The sequence below is a fragment of the Camelus dromedarius genome, chromosome 1 (assembly GCF_036321535.1).
Source record: "Camelus dromedarius isolate mCamDro1 chromosome 1, mCamDro1.pat, whole genome shotgun sequence".
In the NCBI taxonomy this organism is placed as follows: domain Eukaryota; kingdom Metazoa; phylum Chordata; class Mammalia; order Artiodactyla; family Camelidae; genus Camelus; species Camelus dromedarius.
In genome coordinates, this window is record NC_087436.1 from 76,649,312 (window position 1) to 76,672,722 (window position 23,411).

General features: G+C 35.2%; 1 long non-coding RNA gene across 1 annotated transcript; it reads right to left on the minus strand.

Annotated features, from left to right (window-relative positions):
* Positions 1–373: 373 nt before the first annotated feature.
* LOC135322139 (uncharacterized) lies at positions 374–18,736 on the minus strand. Its single transcript, XR_010382490.1, has 4 exons — positions 18,358–18,736; positions 10,577–10,642; positions 6,280–6,335; positions 374–447 (listed from the first exon to the last, which is right to left on the minus strand). It is a non-coding gene; the product is annotated as an uncharacterized LOC135322139 (long non-coding RNA).
* Between the last annotated feature and the right edge of the window lie 4,675 nt (positions 18,737–23,411).

Below are 23,411 nucleotides of genomic sequence, written 5' to 3' on the forward strand. Positions count from 1 at the left end.
ATTGTCAACGCTTATTTCTATAGTAAATTCTTACAAGATAGTCTCTTGAGGGCCTTGATACAGTTATAGAGAATTAAATTACTTAAATATACTTGAAATAAAATGCACATTCTCCTAATCACTCATTCCTCATTTTCAAAAAAGAAAAAAAAAAGATGTCTTGTGGGGAACAGTATAACATTTATGAAACACATAAAGCCATTATTCTTTACTTACCATAAAATACTCCAGCAATACTTGCTCTGATAGTCTTTATTTCAAAATCAGCCTTGCTGCTTTCACGATGAAATTGCGTAAGTAAAGGTTTTAAAAAATATGGTTTTCTAAAAGCACTCAGAATTACTGCTTCTACAACAAAATTCGTTTCCATTCACATATTTATATTATTAATGCATATCATGAGTGAGTTGTCTGTGTCGGGCTGCATTCCATAATATATTTTCATTTCTAAAATAAAAGAAATATTCAATATGATTTTCAACGTGTCTCAGTCCTGATCATTCTTTTTTCCCCACTTTTTATTATTCAAAATATAATTTAAAATGAAAAATAATTTGAAAACCTGGAGAAATTAAAGTAGCATCCTTAAAATGAAGAATCAGTCTGTGCCACATCTTTTTGAGAATAAAATGTTCTGGGAGATCGTAATGGAACAAAATGCTCACTGGAAGACAGCAATTATAGGACAAACAGTACACTCATCAGAGTGCTTGCTGCCACAAATAAATTGAAGGTCCAAATGGCATACATAATCCAAAATTAGAGTAAAGCCTTTTCGAAATCATAGTCTCAGAAAAGGAAGAATGATGCTTATCATGAAAGAAGAGAGAGCGTATTTTGTTTTAAACACTGAGGAAAAAGACAGCTAGAATCGTGTTAAATAAGCAGCATAGGAATTAGAGCCCTTTTATATTTGATTCAGTTCTCATCACAGACTCACCGCTAATCATTTGCCTTCCTCCTCTTTCCTCCTTCATTTTTTTCCGTCCTTTCCTTTCCTTTCTTTCCTTCATTCTTGCCTTCATTTCTTCTTCCTGCCTTCATTCTTACATATGTTGGATTTGCAAATGCATAGATACACAAGAATAATAATTCAGCAGTCATTATGACTTCATATTTTGTACCGATTCTCCTTGTGTCTGCTTTCTATTTTTCCCTCGTTAGATAAGGGTCAGACCCTTTCAGGTTTCATAAATTTCTAACCACATTCATATCTAAGACTTAACAGGCAGATGCAAATCAGTTCTATTTAATACCAGAGATAAATGCAGAGACTTAAGACTTTCAAAAAAAAAAAGCACTTAGAACAGCATACTTTCCCCCTTATTGACTTTATTCTCATTATTTCTACAAAGAAAGACGTTATTTACAATGATCTGTTATTTTATCAAACTCCCAGGAGTAATGGAGTAAGAAATATTCACCTGTATTCCAAAGCATTTGCCTTATTTACATTTTTTTCTGAATAATTTTCAAAGTTGCGGTTTGAAATAGATTTATTTTATTTCTTATGTTGACATGTAATTGTCTTTGTCCTGATATCGTAAAAACAAAACACTGGAAAATATGTTTAGTTGAAATGGTTGCCTATGATCTTTCCGGTGGTTGAAGGGAAAATTTATCTGCAGACTTTCCCATGCAATCTCCAAAATATATTTATCAGCAATTTTACTGATTGACAGCCAAAGGTTTATAAACCTACATGCTATTAATTTTTAAGCACCAGAGGATAGAACAGTGATAATAGGAAAAAGAAAGAACTCATTAGTTTTCAAGAGAGCATTGGACGGCACAGATTTTGCAACCAACTATTTATCCGGGCTTTCTCACCATGCTCTTCCAAACGGCTGCCCAATAAATAATAAAAGATTAAAACCTTAAACCTGGAAAACTTAGAAAAAAATATTAGAAAAATTTTATTTGAGATTATAAAAATCCCCAAGTGATTTACTTGAAGAGACACCTTCATTGCTTCCATGTGCAGGGACTAATGATGGCCCGGGACCCGGGACTGGCGAGAAGCACTGCTTGGGAAACACAGTCCGAGGGAGGTGATAAAGCAGGCTCTCCGCCTGACTCTCTCACTGTCGCCTGCGTAGCTTTTTACCATTTGTTACAAGAGAATGATAGTCCATATACATATTTATATGCCTGGACTGTTATGACCCTGATTTTCTTGTTCCAGGACAGAACTTTTTGTTCTAAGCAGCTCCGTGTCTAGGCAGGGCGACTGCAGTGAGTTTTCATGTCTTGAGCTTAGACACAATAAAAGCAGATTCTAATGACTGGACCTGCTCTTAGGCTATTGACATCTGCAGAGACAAGATTTCACAACCACTTTGGCTCTGTCTACACCCTCACTGGCTTCTACAAAGGACTCTTTTAATTAGGATGTCATGTCTTTAGAATCTGACACTCATTTCATCCCTCTCCTTCTCAAGGCGGTGTATCTTTGATAGTTGCTCCGATGACTATTGAAAGGAGGTTGGATGTGCCTTTTCTGTTGGATAAAACCTGAAGGTATCTTAGCCCGAGTCGCAACCAGGAGATGAAGATGAGGGCTGAGTTTTAATTTGGTCACTTTTATCCACGGAATTAGACAAAAGTAAATAATGCTAAAAGAATTTTTGTCTGGAAAGTCTACAAAGCCAGCCACTGCACGTATTCTTTATAAAGCCAAATAGTTCGCTAAACATTTCATAAATTCTCCTTCCATTTAACAAACAAGTATAAGGAAATGAGAAGCATGAGGCAGAGAGATGAAACCTTCTCTCTTCCGGGACTCGGCTCAGCTCCTCAGTTATCCTGGGACTGCACGACCTAATGTTATTTCTAAACGCCTTGAATTGTTTGAAACTATTAATGAATATGGTGTCCCCACAAGAGTTAAAAGTGCTGTTCCCAGGACCTACACTGCAATGGTATGATGGGGTATAAGTAATTCTTCAGACATCTCTGCCTGTAGGAACCTCATCTCTACCTGTGACCAGCCCTGTGATTTTAATCTCTCTGAGCCTCAGTTTCCTCCTTTGCAAATGGGGTAATTATAAGATTTAGCTCATAAACTGTGATAAAGATAAAAAATAATGCACTTAATGCCTCACACACAATGAGCACACAATAATTTTATAAGATCATTACTGTTTGTTGATCTTATAAAATTTATTTTTTAGCCACCAAGAATGTTAACTGTATGTCCATTACATCAAAGATAGCAAAGAATGTAATACTGTAGTGAAGAAAAACTAATGTAAATGTTTTAGAATCTTCCTAAATATGGCAAAAGATAGCAGCAGTAGAAAATTAGGGAAAAGAATTTTTTTTCTATCGACCGTTATTGGAAAGAAAATAGAAAAAAAAAAGGGAAGGAGATAAAAGGGAGTTAGGAAGGGAAGAAATCAGCATTTATCAACAGGAATTATTTTCAGAATGGTGTGTTTCTTAAGTAGAAAAACTTTGTATATCTTTCAATTCAATATTTTGAGAGGAATGTATCGGGTTAGAAGATTTGTGTCATGCAAAAGTGTTCATTTTTTTAACAACAGGGTCATTGACATAGTTAAACTCTTAAAATGATATTTGGGTTACTGCCTATGGGGAATTCATAAAAATATTTTGACCACAATGGTGGAAGAAAACTAAATTTTAATTTTTGGTGCCATTGAAATTGCCTATGATGCCTTGTTCACCGCTCAGGCTTTTCCGCCTCTAGACCCGGCTAACAGCATCAGCTAGGTACTCCAGAGGTTTAGTTACTTGCTTAGAGAGCGTGTGAGACCCTTCCCTCTTCTCTGTAATTCATATTGTACTTCAAGGGGAACTGTGTCACCATTTATACGATGTATTGCGATTTATACGACTGTATTTTGGAGAATTTTTCCAAAACTCCCAAATCTGTTACTGCTGCGATGCTTCTGTTGTTGTGGTTTTATTTTGTTTTATTTATTTTACTTTTTTGACCATTGCCTCTCTTTCTTCTCAAGATTCAGTATTCTTCATTTATCTGCATTGATTTCTGGCATTTGCCATCTTTTAGCCCTGCTTCTGACTGCATAGTTCTTTCTTATTTACTTTTCTTCTGACTTTCTTATCATCTGCAATGTGGAGTTTTTCCTCTGGGTCACACTATAAAGTCAGTCCAACGTATAGCACAGATCTCTCTGGGTTTGGGTCTTCTCTGATAATTTTTGTATGTTTTTAAAAGACAAGCTTGAGTGCTTTATGTTGTGTATTTATGTCTCAGAAGGTGAAGCTTAACCTCTTTAGAAGATCGTTATCCTTGAATTTTAATTCTAATATTAAATGTAGCCCTTTTTAGAATCTTGAAAAACCAATCAATAAAAGCCTTCTACATCCTCCATCTATAAAACAGGATCAAATATTTGTGTCTTTTACTTGTGCAAATGTGGATACCTTAGAAAGCAAAAGCCTTCTTTCACCTTAGTGTGTATTTTTAAAAACTAACATCTAGCTGCTATCAGTAGCTCTGTCAGCTGGGAATTTTAATTGGAAAGTCTAGAAATTTTAGAGAAAAAAAGAATTTTAAGGAAGAGCAAATTTTATAGAGAACTAAATTTTCTGATCATAGGTTAAGAGGAGAAACTAAAGAAAATTGTGAGGAATAGAGGTGGTAGAATTTTGACTGCTTAATTTTTTGACAGCAGTTCTAATGGTGTCTTAATGAATTACAGACATTATGGTGTAAGTAACATTCCATATAGATTTTGATATGCCTAATTATTGCCTTTATACATTTTACCATGGAGCTGCTCAATTTATTTCTTATTCATTAGTAAAAGTTCTTTGTCTACTAGGAATAACCCATTGTCACATGTATTGGAAACATTTTGATTGTAGTATTTATCTTTTGATTCTGTTGCTGCTATAGTTTCTCAAAATACATTGAAAATATTCTCTATAATCAGACCTCTCAGTCTTTCCAATATATCTGTGTTATCTTGGATAAGATGGCCTTCCTGTTCCATATAAATGCATAGATATAAATAGATTGGATAGATGAAAAGATAGATAGACAGACAAGGATAGACAGAGGAGAGAGAGATCTGGTTGTGGCAGAATAGAGAGAGAGAGATGAATCAGGTAGAGACAGGTAAAGGTAGTCCTTAAGAAAGTTATTCTCGAGTGTGATTTTAGTTAGGAGTTTAACTATGGCCAGAACCATTCATTTATACACTTACTCTTATTTCACTGTCTTATTGTGCTGTTTGCAGCTTTAAAACCTTTTTTTTAACTGATAAGGGAAGTTCTTCCCTAATATTCTTCTTTTTCAAAATTTCTTGGCAATTCTTACACTCTTATTGTTTCATATGTATTTTTCAATTATTTTGATCAGGTAAAACAAGATACTTTGGAATTCTGATTGCAATTTTATTAAATGTGTATATAGATTGGGATAGTTTTACATCCTTGAAATATTAACTCTTTTCAACCAGAAACATGGTATGTCTTCCTGAATGTTAAACATTGTTGGTTTCAAATTCCACCTCTTATTTGTTAATTCATATTAAGCCTCTAAATATCAATTTTCTCAACTAAATTTGTCCTAAAAATAACTTCTTGCAGGATGATTTAAAACTCTAAGAAGAAAACATTTGATGTCTTTTTAGAAGATAAATTTAATGCTCTAACACAGTAGGCCTGTCCTTCCATTCAATCTGAGCCCCACCTCTAGTGAGAGAAGGGAAGTGAGGGACGAGTATAGAAAGATGGTGATTTTAGACATTTATGAGCCACTTTCTACCAGCTAATAGCAGTCATTAAAATCCTATTAATATGGTATTCACAAATCGTACTACTTGGATCAACCTTTAAAAGTCATTATTTTTTTTTTCAGTCCTTCTCCCAAAGAACCTCAAACCTCCATAGAAAATGAAGCAAGAGATAGATTAATTGTGATGCTGAGAAATGTTCAGTTAGTCTCAGGCATGACTGAAATCAATATGCAATATAACTTGAAGGAACGAGGTCTCCAAGTACTTAAAATAAACAAATGACAGCAGCAACAAAACCCTCTTCTTGACCCTTTACTGTAATTGGCTGGATCATGTCTTCATTCCAAGCTTTGGGTTTCCTCTTAACTTGTCCTTAAAGTTATTTACTTCCTTTCTCCTCCCCTGGGAGCTCACGGCAGTTTGTGGTCTTTAGTTGCTCCTTTGGGTCTGATCAGAGTAACTTACACATTTCAAGCATCCAGCCAATGCCAACCTGGAGAGCAGGACCTGCCTTTCCACCAGGCTGGTCCTGTCCTCCGGTGCTTACCCTGCTATCTTATCCTGTGAGTTCAGCTGCCACGACCAGAACTCCTCAGGGCAGTCCTGTTATCAAGAGAGATTATGCTAAGTGGGCTTTGTTACTGGGGAAATTGTCATTATCACTATTAATTAATAAATAATATCAGCCAAGAAGACTTACTTCGTGCTCATTAAATGCCCAGCCCTGTACCAGATATTACCCATATTTAAAGAAACATTTTGTTTTAAGAAATGGCTTATTAAAGTATTCCAATTGAGGTAAAAAAATATTAAATTCATAGAAGTTAAATCTGGCATAAGTTCATAAAACTAGTTAAGTACTGAACTTAAGATTGTGAGTCACAGTGATGCTGCATTTCAGTTAAATTGCTAGGGATCTATTCATTGATTTAGGTAAGGCTATTTAATAAGACTTTAGCAGACAGAAAACTGAGAGGAGAGGGTACAATCAAATGCCCATTTCTCGATCATTAGTTTCACCTCTGTTTCCTTATTCCATACTTCCTTCTCAAGAAATACCATACATATTAACAAGTTCACTGTCTCCATTATTTGCAAATTAATTGATAGGTGGGGTAAAGATCTGAAGTCACAAAAATGGATTTGTTTATGATCTTTGAAGAGCATCTATTTTGTAGTGTAAAGTTACTTTATAACTCTCATCCAGGATACTTTAATACTTGTTGGAGTTTACCCTCATTTGCTATTTAAGGAGCTCACAGTTTAGAAAGTTATTTCACTATTGCATTTTTGCTATGTTTCTCGTATATTTAATCTCTAGTTTATACACGTAGATCCAATACTGCCTCTTTAAATATATGGCTACACTTCACTTAGAAGTGCTTATCTGTTTATGACGGTGTTTATCTGTCAGTCAGTCAGCTAGTATTTATTGAGGGCCCACAGAGTATGTGCGTGTTTGTGAATACCAAGCTTGTAGATTATTTAATTTTGAAAAATGGTACTTGTAAATCCTGGCAGACTAACACTATAATGAGGATAATATTGTTTCCCAAAACCTATTCTGTGTAAATGCTATTGTAACTGAGTCTTTTGGCCTCCAATACATTAATCACATGCACTTGGTATGTCTCCCATGAGAGTGACCTAATGCACAATTGAATTTTTGTTGTTAATACTCCTAATGTTTGGTCTGTAACGGGATCACTCCCCTGGCTAGATTTGTGCTGTGAGCTCATGAATTGCTCACTGTAGACATACTCACACTCTGGATATCAGAATGAGAATGAAATCTAGCCTAGAAGCATCTATCTGTGATTCTTTATAGCTGTGTCATTGGAGTAATCTTAGGAAACTTAGCCTCACCAGGCTTCAGTCTCCTGCTGACAGAAATGTTGATAGTAATCATTACAGTCATATTAACATGAACAGCAGATACCTGTTAAATATTTACTATGTTCCATTCTTTGCTAAGAGTTTTAGGTAGATTATTTTAAAAGAATTCTTATAAAAAACCTCTTTTACCTCTCCACCAGCATCATACCACCCACACCTAACTTACAGCATTTCAGTGGCTTCTCAATGCTTTAGGATAAACACTAAAATTCTTTTATACAGCCTGTGTGTTTCCATACCTCTGATGGTTTTTCGCTCCTGCTCCCCTTGGCTCTATGATTGCATCAGCCACACCAGGCTTGCTTGCTTTTTTCTCATCAATTCCTTGAATATACCATATTCCCCATCTTCCTACTGAAGATAAGCTAAGGAGGAATATTTGCAACATATACGACCAAAAGCTCCATATAATTAGACCAGAAGCAGCTACTTAAATCAGTTGGGGAGAGAATATTATCTAAGTAGAAAAAAATAAGCAAATCACTATGAAGAGGCATTTCATAAACTGGGAAACACAAATTGAGATAAATATTCATGCTCAATTTCACTAGTTTTTAAAGAAATGCAAATTGAAGCAATGAGATGGGCTATTTGCCTTTGGGGGTTCCTAGCGTTGACAGAGACAGGCAGAAAAAGAGAATTCTAATATTTTTCTCATCCACTTTTTTATGTATATACTAAGATGCCAGTGATGTGTATCACGGCATAATTTATGTAGTATTAATGGGAAGATCTACACCATTCACCTAAGTGTAATATATGGGAACACAAGAAAGAATCAGTGAGTAACAGAATATTGATAAATTGTTTCACAGTATATTTGATATCACAGAGAAACCTATAAAATCAGTACAAAGCCAGTATTTCACATTTTTTATTGTACTGATGAAATGTATAAAACCATATTTGCAATAAAGGTAGCAACCAGCAAGTGTCACAACAGTGTTTGGACCTAAACACTTGAGATATTCTGTCTTCTAAAGAAAAGTATCAGATTGAATGCCATGTGTTTATCACTTAACAGCAAGAGTACACGATGCAGTCGATGAGTTGATAAGCCACCTGCAACTGCTTGTCAAAAGCCTAAGTATGTACAGCTTGTAAATAGCACCAGTCAAAATAAAATTACAGAAGAGTTAAAATGTAAGCAGTGGGGAAAACAGTGCACAACTATTGTACTAAGTTGAGATTAACTCTGCCCAATTACTTTTATACTTTTATTTTGAAATAATTATCAATGCACAAGACATTACATATAGTGGAGTGGTTCTGTGTTCCATTCACTGAGTTCCTCCCTGTGATTACATCTTATGTAACAATAGAAAAATATTAAGTCCAGAAAATTGCTATTGATGCAATGTGTCTGCACCATTTTATTACATGCGCCACACAAAACACGTGTATGACATGTAGATTTTTACAACCACCACTACGATCATGGCACAGAGTCAGTCCATTGCCACAAAGATCTCCTTCATGCTTCCCTTTATAGTCACACCCTTCTCCCTCTTCTCTCTCACCTCTAACCCCTAGTAACCTCTAATCTCTTCTCCATCTCTACAATTTTATCATTTTGATCTTTCATATTTAGTTTTGTGAGCATTTGTCAACATGAATTTTAAAAGCAATAACACTTTGAGAAATATTTCAGAAATAAGCATCACGGCTCTTAAAATTTGATAAGGTGACAACATTAGGTGAATTTGCATGTGGCTTAACTAATTTTGATAATTCTAAACCAATGAGCTCATTCAAAAGATCAGAAACTGCTGACAGTGGCAACTACAGTACCAACTAGAATACATTGTCTTATTCTGTAAGCAAACCCTTTTTTAATCAACTGATATAACTTTTATAATGAATAGATTCTATTTTACCTCATCTACTAATCTATTTCCTCCAAAGACTAACCATTCATACATACAAATAAAGCATGCATTTAGCAACTACCACGCACCTAATGCTGCATTACTATTGTATGAAAAAAACATATAGCCTTGAAGAGCCTAAAATACAATGAAGTTATTTTTAAATCTTCTCTCATTACACTTTATTTTTCTAGTCTCATTTATTAAGCACAAAGTGACTTCGGCATAATTGTTATATAACTGTTCGTTTTAAATATTGTGATGCCACGTTTTTTGAAAGAGTTGATACAATCAAAGGATGCTATGAATGTAAACAGAAGTCTCCATTTGCCTCTGTTCATTAACTAAAGCTTAGACTATTTGTGTCCTGTTTTGGACCAGAGTTCTATTCCAATTATCTTTGGATTTGTAGTTCAATTAAACCTTGATAGCCTGATCCAAGGATGCATTCAATCATCCAGCACAGAAAGCTAAACTCGTTTTTGCACATTCAGTACCAGATAATCCAGATTTTCTCTATGTTAATAGATATTTGGGCATGGAGAGAAAACTGCATCAATCTGTATTGGCTATATTAGTGCAAAGTAACCAGTGCCAGAGCTTCATTTCCTGTGTAGATTTGATGTATAAGGAAGCAAATAACTATGAAACAAATAGGCTACTCAGAGTAGAAGCAATATGTTACTTTGGAAGTGATAATTTGTATATAATAATGACCATGACATATGTGTGTTTTATTCTATGAGTACATTTACAAGATAAGTTGACATATATTGCAGGGATGTTATTGGAAATAGAATACTCAGTAAAGAAAATGGTATAATAAAATACAGAGGTGTGTTTTGTTGCCATTGTTGTTTCTTTTGTATTTATTTCCTTGGTTTTGTGTCTTTTCTTCCAAAGGTAACAATTGAAAATATGTAATTTAGATTGATAGACAAGCATTTGATATCCAGCTCTAATATTTATCACTTGTGTGGCCTTGACCAAGTATTCTCATTTATAAAATCTAATACTATTATTTCCACTTGGAATTTGTAGCAAATTAAGAAAGGTTTCTGAGAGGACAGTAACACCTACCAGTCTTTTACATCGTGCAATCTCCCTGGAATCAGCCAGACCAGAAGGGCTCAATCAACGACTCTGCTGGCAATAAGAATGAAGAGAATGAAAAAGCGTGAGACTCATCATAGCCCTCTTCACACTAGAGAAGCAGAGAAAAGGCAGAATGAGGAATCAAGGAACCAAGGCAGCCTTAGCAGAAGCAGATGCCTGTGTGGGAGGAGAGGCTATCTGTTGACTGCCAGGCACCTGCAGATAAATAAATGCTGTTATGCATTGAATTCATATGTTGAGTTTCTAATCCTCCATTTGACTACATATGGAGATAGGATTTTTAAAGAGTTAATTAAGGTTAAACGAGATGATAAGGGTGGGGTCCTAGAACTGCTATCCTTATAGGAAGAGAGACACAAGGGATGTATGTGCACAGACAAAAGGCCATCTAAGGACACAGTGAGCAGACAGCCATCTGCGTGCCTAGGAGAGAGGTCCTAGGAGAAATCAAACCTGCCTACACTTTAGTGTTGGACTTCCAGCCTCCAGAATTGTGAGAAATCGACGTTAAGCCACCCAGTCTTTGGTATTTTGTTATTCTCCCAGTAACCAAATTTGGAACAATTAGAGCAACAAAATAAATAATGATAGTATTTCATTATAACCTATTAGCATAAAATAAACATCCATGAGTCCATATTGATATAAACAAGTAATTTAGTAAATAAATAAATGAAGTAGAAGCTCCTTTTTTACACGTGTTTAGGAGGACTGAGGGAAATATAGAATTATCATTAGGTAAACACGATCGTTGTTAATTGCTGCGAGATCCACCAACAGATGAAAACGGCAGTGGGTGATAGTTTGAGGAGAAGTAGAATATTTGCAGAGCTTCAAAATATCTGTCCCAAGATATTTATCAGCTGCCAAGGGAAAATAGTAAATTTACATTAGAGAGAACAAGCAAATACCATGTTAGTTATGCGATTTCAAGTTTCCACTATTGATTATAACGCATATGAAAATCATTTTCCTCTTGTTGTAATGTAGTGAAAAGAACACGTCACTTCTGTAGTTTTCTTGCTGAAATGTAGAACCTCATTCTAATCATGAGACAATATCAGACAATAAAAAATAACTGACCATGAGTATGAAAAATATCAAGTCGTGGAAGATAGGAAAAGGCTCAGGAACTGTCACAGCTTGGAGAAGAATGAGGGGACACAACTGTGGAGCTGGAAAGGGTTGTAAGGGGAAATTGAAATTTGAATAGGTCTGTGGTTCAGCTGAGAGTAACATGCCAAAGTTAATTTCCTGGTCTTGATCATTGTACTGTGGTTTTGAAAATTATTAACATGACGGGAATCAGAGTGAAGTGTATGCGTGTACTATCTATGCTATATTTTCAACTTTTCTGTGAGTTTTAAGTTATTTCAAAATTTTAAAAAAATTTTATTATAGAAGAATAAGTGGGTGCATTTCTGGACATTTATCTTTGAAGTTCAATAAAAGCAAATGAGGCACTTCCTTAACAACTAATCTCTCACAATTCTACTGTAAAATCATGCTATTATTTCCAATGTGAAAAAGCTATATACTCACTTGCTAGGTTTAAAGATACTAACCAAAGGCAATAATGAAAATTTCACTAGTTTTTTTAAAATTGAAAGAAAATTGAATCTCAGGCACAACATACTTATTTCGTGCTTTTTCCCATCAAAGAGAAGATTTCAATGAAACTCAAAAAAAGTAATTGTGTTACATCATTTTAGAACAAAATAATAATTATCTTTTAAAAAGAGCAAAATTCTTGCTCAGAAATTAAAAAAAATTGACACAATAAATCATTTTTGAAAAATTTATCCTACACACATTCTCACACACACATATAAACCTGTATCAATCAGAATTTTTCCAGTGGAATACTCTGCAACTTTATTAGAAGTTGATCTGTACCTTTTCATAGGGAAATGAAATAGAGACTCTGTTGTAAAGTAAAGGTAAATTTTATTTTACATTCCAACCTGTACTTAAAAATCTGTATAATTTATATTTATATCAATAGATATATGTGTTTTTAGGTGAGAGTTTTCTCAAGGAATCCCCAAGAAATTTTTGATCATAGCTACTTCTGGAGAGTGGGGCAAGGGGATGGAGTGAGAACAGGCATATTCAGATGCCATGAGCATTTCATCTCGCACAGGAAGGAGACAGTTAAGACAACTTGAAAGTGAACAGCGAGTCACATTTTTTGACTCAGTGATATCAATGCTCTTTTCCTAGCAAATGATTAAAGTTTAGGTGCATCCCTCAAACTCAGATACAGGGCTTAGTGGAAGGACAAGTGGGAGATTTAGGCTTTTGAAATAAAAGAAGCCACCTTCTATTTACCTGAAAAGCAGAGCACAAATTAAATAAGGGTGGTCATCACGACTTAATGTGATTAGTTTTAGATCCTAGCTTAAAACAAAAGGTGTTGGAATCAAACTTCAGTAAAGCTTAAAAGAAAGCTGAAATCTGACTGGCAAAATTACTCATTCATACATCTATTCAACAAGTACTTGTTGGTACCTACTATATTGCAAGCCTTTTCTACAAACAGGGAGATAGTGAAAAATCCAAATCCCTGCTATCATGTAGTTTACATTCTTGTGGAATATGTTTTTGCTGAAAAAACAAATAAAAAACTGTGTATCATGTTAAGTGCCCCGAAGGAATAAAACAGGGCACTAGATTAAACAGTAATGGTCAGAAAAGACCTCTTGAAGGAGTGACATTTAAATTGAGAGTTAGTCATATTAAAATATGGAGAATGAGTGTTCCAAGGAGAGGAATCAGCTGGGGATAAAGGCCCTGAAAACTAGGCAGAAGGATCTCACTCGGCATGCTCAGGGAACAAGAAAGCCAGCTGCCAGGACTAGAATTTCAGTAGAGGAAAGCAAGGTGAGGAAGAGGAACAATTAAAATCCCTGCATCCTGTTCACATCCGTGACTTAATTGTAATTATATTTGAATAAAAATGCTGTATTGCTATTGAATCTTTCCTATGAATCTTTATGCTCTTTGAAAAGCATAAAGCTGAAATTACTGTGAGTATTCTATTATGCTTTGGGGATATTTTTTCCCTGTTAATCAATAATTAAGATGGTTTTGAATAATTGCAGCTCATCTCTATTCAAGTATGAAGAAAGCCTATATATAGGTATGGTTGGATATAAAGAAAGTAGTTAAAACAACTTATTATAGAATGTGGGAAACTTTGATGGAACTGGGAGGTCTGTGGCAAGATGAACTGCCAACCAAGTAGGGTGCGTTCGGCTTTGATTATAGTTCTCTTCTTGAAGGAGTGTTTTCTTATAAATTGAAATTTAGAAGAAATGTGTGTGTTGGCAAGGCTCTGGATTCATCCATCTAAAAGCTGAATACTTGAAAGATAGCCTAGGAGTAGTATCAATGTGAGTGTAGCATTTGCCAACTTAAATCTCACCATTGAATAAACAGATGGAGAGAAAAATTACTGAACGGTATAAATGTCACCTTCACTTTTTAGATACAAGCAGAGAAATGTGTGCCTGCTTGCTTAGAAGAGTCTTACTGGACAGATGTCTGCTCAGATCCAGCCTATTTATTGGAGGGCAGTCTCGGCTCTCATTTTGTATTTTAATCACTGTGTCAATTTTAAAAGGGCAGTTCTCATTATATAAACATTTGGAAGTTATAAAGCTGAAAGGTCAGGGTGTAGACAAGACAAAGATAACATGCCACTGGCTGGCATACACTTCCATGAGCAAAACTTTCCTCCCAGGAAGTTCAGTGCTCAGATGTGAAGGTTCTAGAACGTAGGAATCATTGTTTACCATTTTTCTGTTTCTCCCGCAAAATGATTTAACTTGTATGTGGAGAGTTACATCTATCTTTCTACCCAAAGATTAGGGAAGCTAGAATTTTGCAATAAAACTTTATAACAATATCACTTTGATTCAATCAGACATCTTCATGTAGAATAATAATCATAATTGCCACTGTTTATTTACCAATAATTATGTAGCAATCGTTCTCTCTGTGCTACATCATTAATTCCTACCACATCCTTGTGAGGTGGGTATTTTCATCACCAACATACAGAAATAGAAATTAGGATTTAGAGAAATTGAGCAATTTTCTCTATTATTGTAATAGATCTAACACTTGAACCCAGGCCTGTGTAACTTCAAAACTAGGATATTAAACTATATATTACACTCTCTCCTTTATAAGGATTGCTTGAGCTGAGGATTTTATGAAAGATGCAGTAAAATTTATACTGCAGGATTCAAGAAAAAACACCTGAAGCACAAAGGAAGTATCACACACCTTTGACATCACTTTATCACTTTTATCTAAAAGGAGCAATATAAACTGAAAACTTTAAAAAGTATTGACTGGCCTCTTAGTTACATATAGCATAATAAAGTTTTTTTCCTCATTCCTTTTTTTAAAAATTTAAGGAAAATAATAAATATTTAAAATACAGAAAATCTGAAACTCAAAGCATACTTGCAAAATACTATAAAATCTGGACCAAAATGCAGAAGAAAGATGAGACTTGGCCTATTTTTCTCATACTTTTCTTAAAATTAAGAAACGTTATGTCAAGTGGCCTGTACAAATACCTCTTGCGGAGAGAAACAAGAACTAGGGGTACATGTGTATCACAGTGGATAAGACCATGTTAGAGACTTTGTGTGAGACCGCAGAATGTGAAGGGAATTGGAACTGGAGGAGAAAGTGTGTTGTTCCGTCAGTAATTAATAGAACAAGTGGTCAAAAAAATTAAGCAGTATAGAGAATATTTAAATAATAATATCAACTATCTTACTTTACTTGACATTAATAAACACATATGTTCCTTTTCCAGTGTACAAAGGATGTTATCAAGATAGAACATATGCTGGGCCAAGAAAAAAATCCTCAATAAATATCAAGAAAACAAGTTTTTCAAAGTAAGTTTTCTTATCACAGCAGAATAAATTAGAAGTGGCTAACAACAGTATTCCTAGAAAAGCTGCAAACACCTGTAAATAACACACTCTTAAATAAGCTTTAGGTCAAAAAAGAAATAAGAAAGAAATTGGATAATTAGAAAAGATTTGAATTAGAAAATATCAGAATTTCGGGCTATAACTAGTCATGAAGATTTATTAGAAAGGAAGAAAGCACTAAGTCAATGGCCTAATATTTCACCTTAAGGCTCTAGAAAAAGAATAGCAAATAAAACCCAATTGAAGTAGAAGGAAAAATAAAATAAAATCAGAAAGGCAGAAATGAATGAACTAGAGAAAATAATTACAATAGAGAAAAATCAACAAAGTCATGGGTCAGTTATTAGAATTCTAAGATTAATTAAATTGATAGACTCCAAGAAAGAATGCCCCCTCAAAGGGAATGAACACAAATTGCCAGTAATAGTGATGAAAGAATAGACAAGAGTCAGATCTTGGATATAATTAAAAAAAAAAATTAAGGATGAACTGTAAGGAAACAACTTTACACAAATTTGACACTATAGTTGAGATAAACAAATTCCTTGGAAAAGCAAATTACCAGTGTTGACAGAAAAAGATATAGATAATTTAATGATCCCTAAGTCTATTAAATAAATTAAATCCATTGTTATAAATGTCCCCACAAGGAAAGCACCAGATCCAGATGGTTTTGCCAGTGCATTTTTCCACAGTTTTAAGCAAAAATAATTTACCAAAATTATTTCAGGAATTATAAGAAAGGAGCACTCATGTATGGATCCAAGGCCATCTTTACACAAAAACTGATAAGGATATTAAAAGAAAAAAAAAATCACAGACTATTTTTTTTCATAATTATAGGTGAAAAAACTCAAAGCAAAACATTAGAAAATTGAATACAACAATATAGGGAAAATGAGTTTACTCAGAATATAAAGTTGACTTACTATTAGAAAATAAATAAGCAAAAAGATAAAATGTGTAGTATAATCTCAATAGATGCAAAAAAGCACTTACAAAATTCAACATTTACATACAACAATAAATAACTCCCTCAATCTTTGAAAGATTATGGAGATGTACCAAGTACCCTACTTAATAATAAATTACTGAAAGTTTTTCTCCTAAGGTTGAGAATGAGAATGGATGTTTGTTATCACCATTTTAGTGCTGCTAAAGTAGTATTGCTAGTCCTAGGTGTTGAAAAAAAGGACAAAAAAGAAATACAAGTTATACGTATTGGAATGGAAGAATTAAAGCTGTAGTTATTCAGAGACAGCTTGGTTGGCTATATAGAAAGTCTGAAAGAATCTACAGAAAAATTTTTTGAATTAATAAATCTCTAGAAATAAATACAGTAAATATGTATAAGACCTCCACACACACACACCCCACCAAAAAATCACAAGAATACTAGGTGAATTAAAGAAGATTTAATATATGCAAGGCTATACCATGTTCATAGTTTGGAAGATTAAGTATTGTAAAACTATCAATTGTCATTCAGTTGAGTCATAGTTGATTCAGTTTATTGAACTGAGTGAAAACTGATGAGATGATAATAAAATTTATATGGAAATGAAAAGGCCCAAGAATGGCCAAGGAGTTCTTGGAGAAGAACAAAGCTGGAAGTTGCAATGCTAGATGTCAAGATATAGTACAAAGCGTTAATAATAAGGAAAATATGGTAATGATGCAAGGAAAATGAAATAGACCAGTGAAACAGAATTGAGAGAAAAGAAAGCAGCATTTCTTTTATCATCTAGATGGCTACTTATTGCATTGCTGAAAAGATGCCTTTTCAATAAATGGTGCTGGGTAAATTGAATATTCCTATTAAAAAATGAATCATAACCACTACCTCACTTCATATGCAAAAATATAGTCAAAAGCTAAATGTTAAAGTTAAAACCATAAAGCTTTTCAGAGGAAATCACAGGACAATATCCTCATGAATTTGGAGAAATTTTTATGTCATTATTTCCTAGTGTAGGCAAATAAAAACAAAAAATATTAACCATAAAGAAAATTAGATGACATTATAATTAAGAAATTCTTTTTTATGAAAAGACATCATTAGAAGAGTAAAAACAGTAGAATATATTTGAACTATATATAGTTAACAAAATATTACTATACAGAATATATAAAGAGCATCAACAAATCAATATGAAAAATGCATACAATGGAACACAACAGAAGGGAAAATGTGCAAAATACTTGGAGATACTTTACAAAAGAGAACATCCAAATGGCCAATAAACAGACAAAATGCATTCATTTTTCAATAGCATTCAAATTACAACTATAATGTAATTTATCTTTACACCCACCAGAATGGCTAAAATAAAAGAGACTTTTTTTTTAATGGAGCAACTGGAACTATCATACACTGATAGTGGAAGTATAAATTCATAAAAGAACTTTGGAAATTTGTTCGACAAAATTGACTAAAATTGAGCATGTGCATACCTTATGACTTAGCAGTTGCACTCCTAGGTACAAATCTAAGCGAAAATACATGAATCAAATGTTCACCAAAGGACACAGGCAACAATGCTTATAGCAACTTTTTTACAATGACCTCAAACTCGAAACAACCTAATGTCCATCTATAATAGGATGGATAAATAAATCGAGATATACTCATACAATGGGAAACTAAAGAACAAGAATGAACAATTTACCATTGTAAGAATAAGAAAGATGAATCTCACAAACAATATTGAACAAAATAAGCCAGTTGCAAAAGACTATGTAGTATATGATTCCATTGATACTCAGTTCAATCCAGTAAGCTACCTGGGGTCTCAGAAGTTAGGGCCATGGTTATGTTGATAGGATGGAGGAGCAGATGGAAGGGGACAGGCGTCAGCCTCAGTCCTCCAGGAAGCAGATGCTGAGATGGATTAGGACAGCAGTAGGTTTAATGAGAGGTAACACTTGAAAAACGTAAGTGAGAGGAAAGCATAGTCGAGAAGTGAAAGTCTCTACACCCGCTGCCCCCCTGACAGGCGCGAGAAAACAGAATCGAGCCAGAAAAGCCTCAGAGGGTAAAGCAGAGCTGAAGGTGTCTCAGCCAATCCGATGGAAAGCTCCGCAAAAGGCCTGCCAAACAGAGGAGCTCTTTGTTGACCAGAAATGATCAGGCCCTAAAGACCCCACTGTGTTCCGCGGCCGGCTGGGCTTGCCCCGGGAGGAACGAAGGAGCTGCGGGTCCGGGAAGTGAGCTCTTGGCGCTCCACGCAGCAGAGAGCGGCTCTTTCCTCACAGACGGATGCGGGCAACACCTCCGCGGCTGCCCGGCCGGAAGGGCAGCTTCTGAGTTGCTAGCAATGTGACTTTTCTTGGCTCCACTTCAGTTTATTCTTCAAGTGAATTCACTTTGTGAAAATGATTTAAGCTGTATGCTCCCAGTTTGTGTATTTTCTGTAGTTTATTATGCTTTAATAAAAGAATTTACTAAAAGATTAGTCTAATCTCTTCATGTTTGTCATAATATTTTATTCTTACTTGGGCTATTTGTTCAGCCCTGAAAATAAGACTGGTTTTTAAAACTGTCAAGGGTTGTAAATACATCCCCTACCCCCTTCCCCTAAACACACACACGAGGAATATGTGACAGAAACCATGTGTGGCCCACAGACTAAAATACTTAACTCTCTGGTCCTCTAAGGAAAAAGTTTGCCCATTTCTGCTTCAGAGGGTTCTTCTAGAACTAATATGTCATGTGGTAAGGAAGTTAATTATCTAAAGTTCAGCATACTTTTCATTTCTTTTCTCTCAAGTATTTTATTTTATTTATTTTAAAATATGACTATAGTATATTAATTTTTGTTCTACCTATCCTTTTATCTGCAAATAAATATTCTATGTCTAGAATAAAATTCATTTTTAAAAGCCAGTCAACTTCGATATATTGGGATTATGAGTAACTTGGGAAGAAATCTTCTTAGGACTTTTCCTAGTTACATGATTTATATAAAATATGACCAGTACATGTCATGGGTTTAGAAGTCAAAATGATATCACACACTCACCCCCCACCCCCCCACACACAATGTGTTATATAGAGCTTACCTGATGATCTTGCTATATGCTGCTTTTCTACCTGGAGATTTACAAGAAACATAGCAACATGGGATGAAACAGCATAATGTGATTTATAAGAAAAATAGTTCATCATATGTTGAGCTTGGTGTGCTGTTTTCTCAGCAAAAAAGAAACAAATAAGGAGGAAACTTGAACTCTGAAAGTTGCCACAAACCACAGGCATATCTCTCACTTTAGAAAGACATTTAAGCTCACCTGACACCATGTGATTCTTTCTTGCCAAATATCTTTCAATCATACTCAAATTGAGTTCACAGAGAATCTTTATGTTCCTAATTAAAACACCCAGAAAGGTAAAAGGCTTAATAGAGCCACAATTAAGGGACCTTCCTTATGACTTTTTTGTGATCTCTTGTCTACATGAGAGTTTATCATGGACTTGACAGAACTCTAATTCTCGCTTCTTCTTCCAAACCTCTTTTCTTTACAAAGGGACATTAGAAAAAAATATTAACTACATAATCAAAAGTCATATGTTAAAATATTTTCTATTTGTCCCTGAGAAAATTAGGCATTAATACTGAGTCTCCATTCCTCTTTTGGAAAATGAAATGAAAGTTCTGAGAGGCTTTGTGTTCATTCTCTGTTCATAGGAACTTCCACACAACACAAACTTAATATCTCTCACTTCCTATAGATCACACATGACAGTTCTCTGCACGGTCTCACCAGGAAAAACCCAGGTGTCAGCTGTCTCTGCAGTTTTCATCTGTGGTTCAGGATCCTCTTTAAAGGACATGGGCTGTTGGCAGAATTTATGTCCTTGCTGTTGGTGAGTTGAGTCCTTTGTTTTCCTACTACTGTAAATGTAGGATCACTCCAGACCTAGAAGCTGCCCACATTCCCTGCCACATGGTCCCTTCATCTGCAAAGCCTGCAGTGGAAGACTCTCCCTCACATCAAATCCCTCTCTTGCTTCAAATCTCTGACTTTCTCTGTGTCTGATCTGTAGACCCATAATATTTGAAGGGTTCATGTGATTAGGTCTGGCCCACCAGATAATCTCCCTTTCTTTAAATGATGCTACATTACATAATCTAATGATGTAAGTAAAATCTATGAGATTTGCAGTCTCAGGGATAATGTACAAAAATGTACACCAGGAGTGGGGATCTTGGAGGCTGTTTTAGAATTCTGCCTACTAGGGTTGTTTCAAGGATTAAACAAGATAACATGGAAAAACTTTTATCTGAATATCTGGCCCTTAATAGGGATCTAATAAACTGATTTATTCTGAATATAATATTTGGGGGGGAGGAAAGACAAGTGAACTACTAATCAGTCATCTACTCAGTTGAACTGTAAGAAATCACCCTTTTATAAATCAGTAATATTAATAAATCAGCAATTTCACATGGTTCTATTTACTGTATCTGCTCAATAATATATTTCACAAAACATTGAAGAAACACCTCTACACTGATTTTTAGTCAATAATCCATTCACTCACTTCTTTCATTCATTTGTTGAGCAATTTAGAGCATAAGGAAAGGAACAAGACAACCATCAGCCATCTCTCACCCTTAAGACTTTAGGATCTAGTGGGATCTGAGTCCTCATAGATTTTAACAGTGCAGTTGATATTAAACAAAGCTGCTTCTGAGAGAGCGAAAGAAGCAACACATATAGCAGTTTCATGTGTCTAACCTCACGTTGTTTATAATTCTATGACAAAAACAAATGGAAATGATAAATTTAGAAGAAGCTCTGTACTACACAGGCTCTGTGACAAATGGAGTTTACAGTCTTGGCAAGCAGCCCCCAAGGTTTTCCAGCGTTAGCTGGCATCTCACTTTGGAAATACCTTTCTTAGTTTCTCAGCAGCAGTTAAGATATGACAAACAATCCTAGTGTCTCCTTTTTTGGCTTCAAATACAATAGCATAAGCATATTTAAACATCTATTTTCTGGCTTCTAAAATCCTTTTTCACCTGAGCACTTAATTCATGGCCCTGTGCACCTTACAAGAGTCTCCCAGTGGAGAGTTTTCCAAACTTTCCTGGAAACTGAAAAGCTTCCTTTGTAACATGATTCAGAATTCTGTCCTTTCCCAATTTGTTTTGCATTATTTCCCTGGTCAGAAGGTGAGCAACTTTTGCTGCAGGTACAGCCTTCTTTCTGCCTTGTTGATGGCACCTTGGTTGAGGTATATTATGATGGAAAGACAGCTCCCAAATTATTATTAACTTCCTTGTGTTGATATAATTATAATAAAACATATGATAAAAGAGAGCTTAGACACAACCTCATACTTTGAATTCTTTTTTATTGTTATAATTAACATACACTATTATATTAGTTTCAGGTGTCAAACTTCTAATTCTCATTGCAATATCCTTAAGCAGTTGCCACTCAGTCTCTTCCTGAACACTGATAGAGAATTCACTAGCAGAGAAGTATTGCTCATACTTTTTATTCTTAATTTTCAAGCTGAAAAAATAGTGCATTACAATTTCATCATTGCTGAACTTAAGGTCTTTTGTGTTGGTTGTGGTTTAGCAAGAAGAGACTCCCTACCCTCCCCAGATACACACAGATTAGATTAAATTCCGAATTTAATTAGCCAAGGACACAAATAATTAACAGAAGCAAGATGGACAGAACAAGTTAGAAACAGATGTAATTTATCTTTTCTGGTGACTCCAGTTCCCAAAAAAAGACAGAAACTGATAACACTTTAAACAGAGTAGAATAATGCGTGCTCTGAGAAAACAGTCTGATTTTTCTTACCACAAGACTTTTTTCATACTCAGGGTTTAACATCTGCTGTAGGTGGAATAATGACAAGCCCCCTACATCCAGAACGTGAGACTATGTTAAGTTTCCCAGACAAATGGGAATTAAGATCACAAATGCAATTAAGTTTGCTAATGAGCTGAAGTTAACATGAAGAGATTATTGTGGATCATCCGAGTGAGCCCAGTATAATCACAGGTGTCCTTTAAAGCAGAAGAGGGAGCAGAAGAGGAAGTTGGGGTGATGTGATATGAGAAGAAATCAATTAGCCTTTGCTGGATTTGAAGATGGAGACAGTGTCAACAGCCAAGGGATGTGGGTGGCCTTTGAAATCAGAAAAAGGCAAGGAAACAGATTTTCCCCTGGAACCTTGAAAAAGGAATGCAGCCCTGCAGCACCTTGGTTTTAGTCCAGTGACTGGTTTTAACAGTGACTTGGTTTTAACTCCTGTTGGACCTCTAGCCTACAGAACTATAAGATAATAAATTCATGTTATGGTAAGCCACTGAGTTTGTGGTCATTTATTACAGCAGCAAATAGAAAACCAATACACCTTAGTTAGGTTGGTTTTAGGCTCCAAAATGAGGATTTATATAAAAGTGTCTTTTTAGGAAGTGTTCCAGGAAAAATTTAGATAATTAGGGAAGAGGGATCTGGAAGGAAAGGAGACCACACAGGGAGTCATAGCAACATAAGTCCCAGGAAGACTTTGGCTCAGTTCCACAGGGGAGCTCTGGAGACAGTGTGGGTCATTTCTCAACATCATCCTCAATCAGATGGCAACAGGACTGAGTTCTCAGTTCCCCTCTGACAAGACACTGCTTACACACCGCCCATGGTGGTGAGGCTGGAGGAGTAAGCTCCCAGGAGTTCTGAGATCTCTGTGCAGGTCAGAAAGTGGAATCTAAAAGTTCGTGAGCATCTGCCTGCCAAGAAACACAGGTACTGGCTATTCAGAATAAAAGAATGACTGAGACCTCGTGTGTATAAACGCATGACTGAGACCT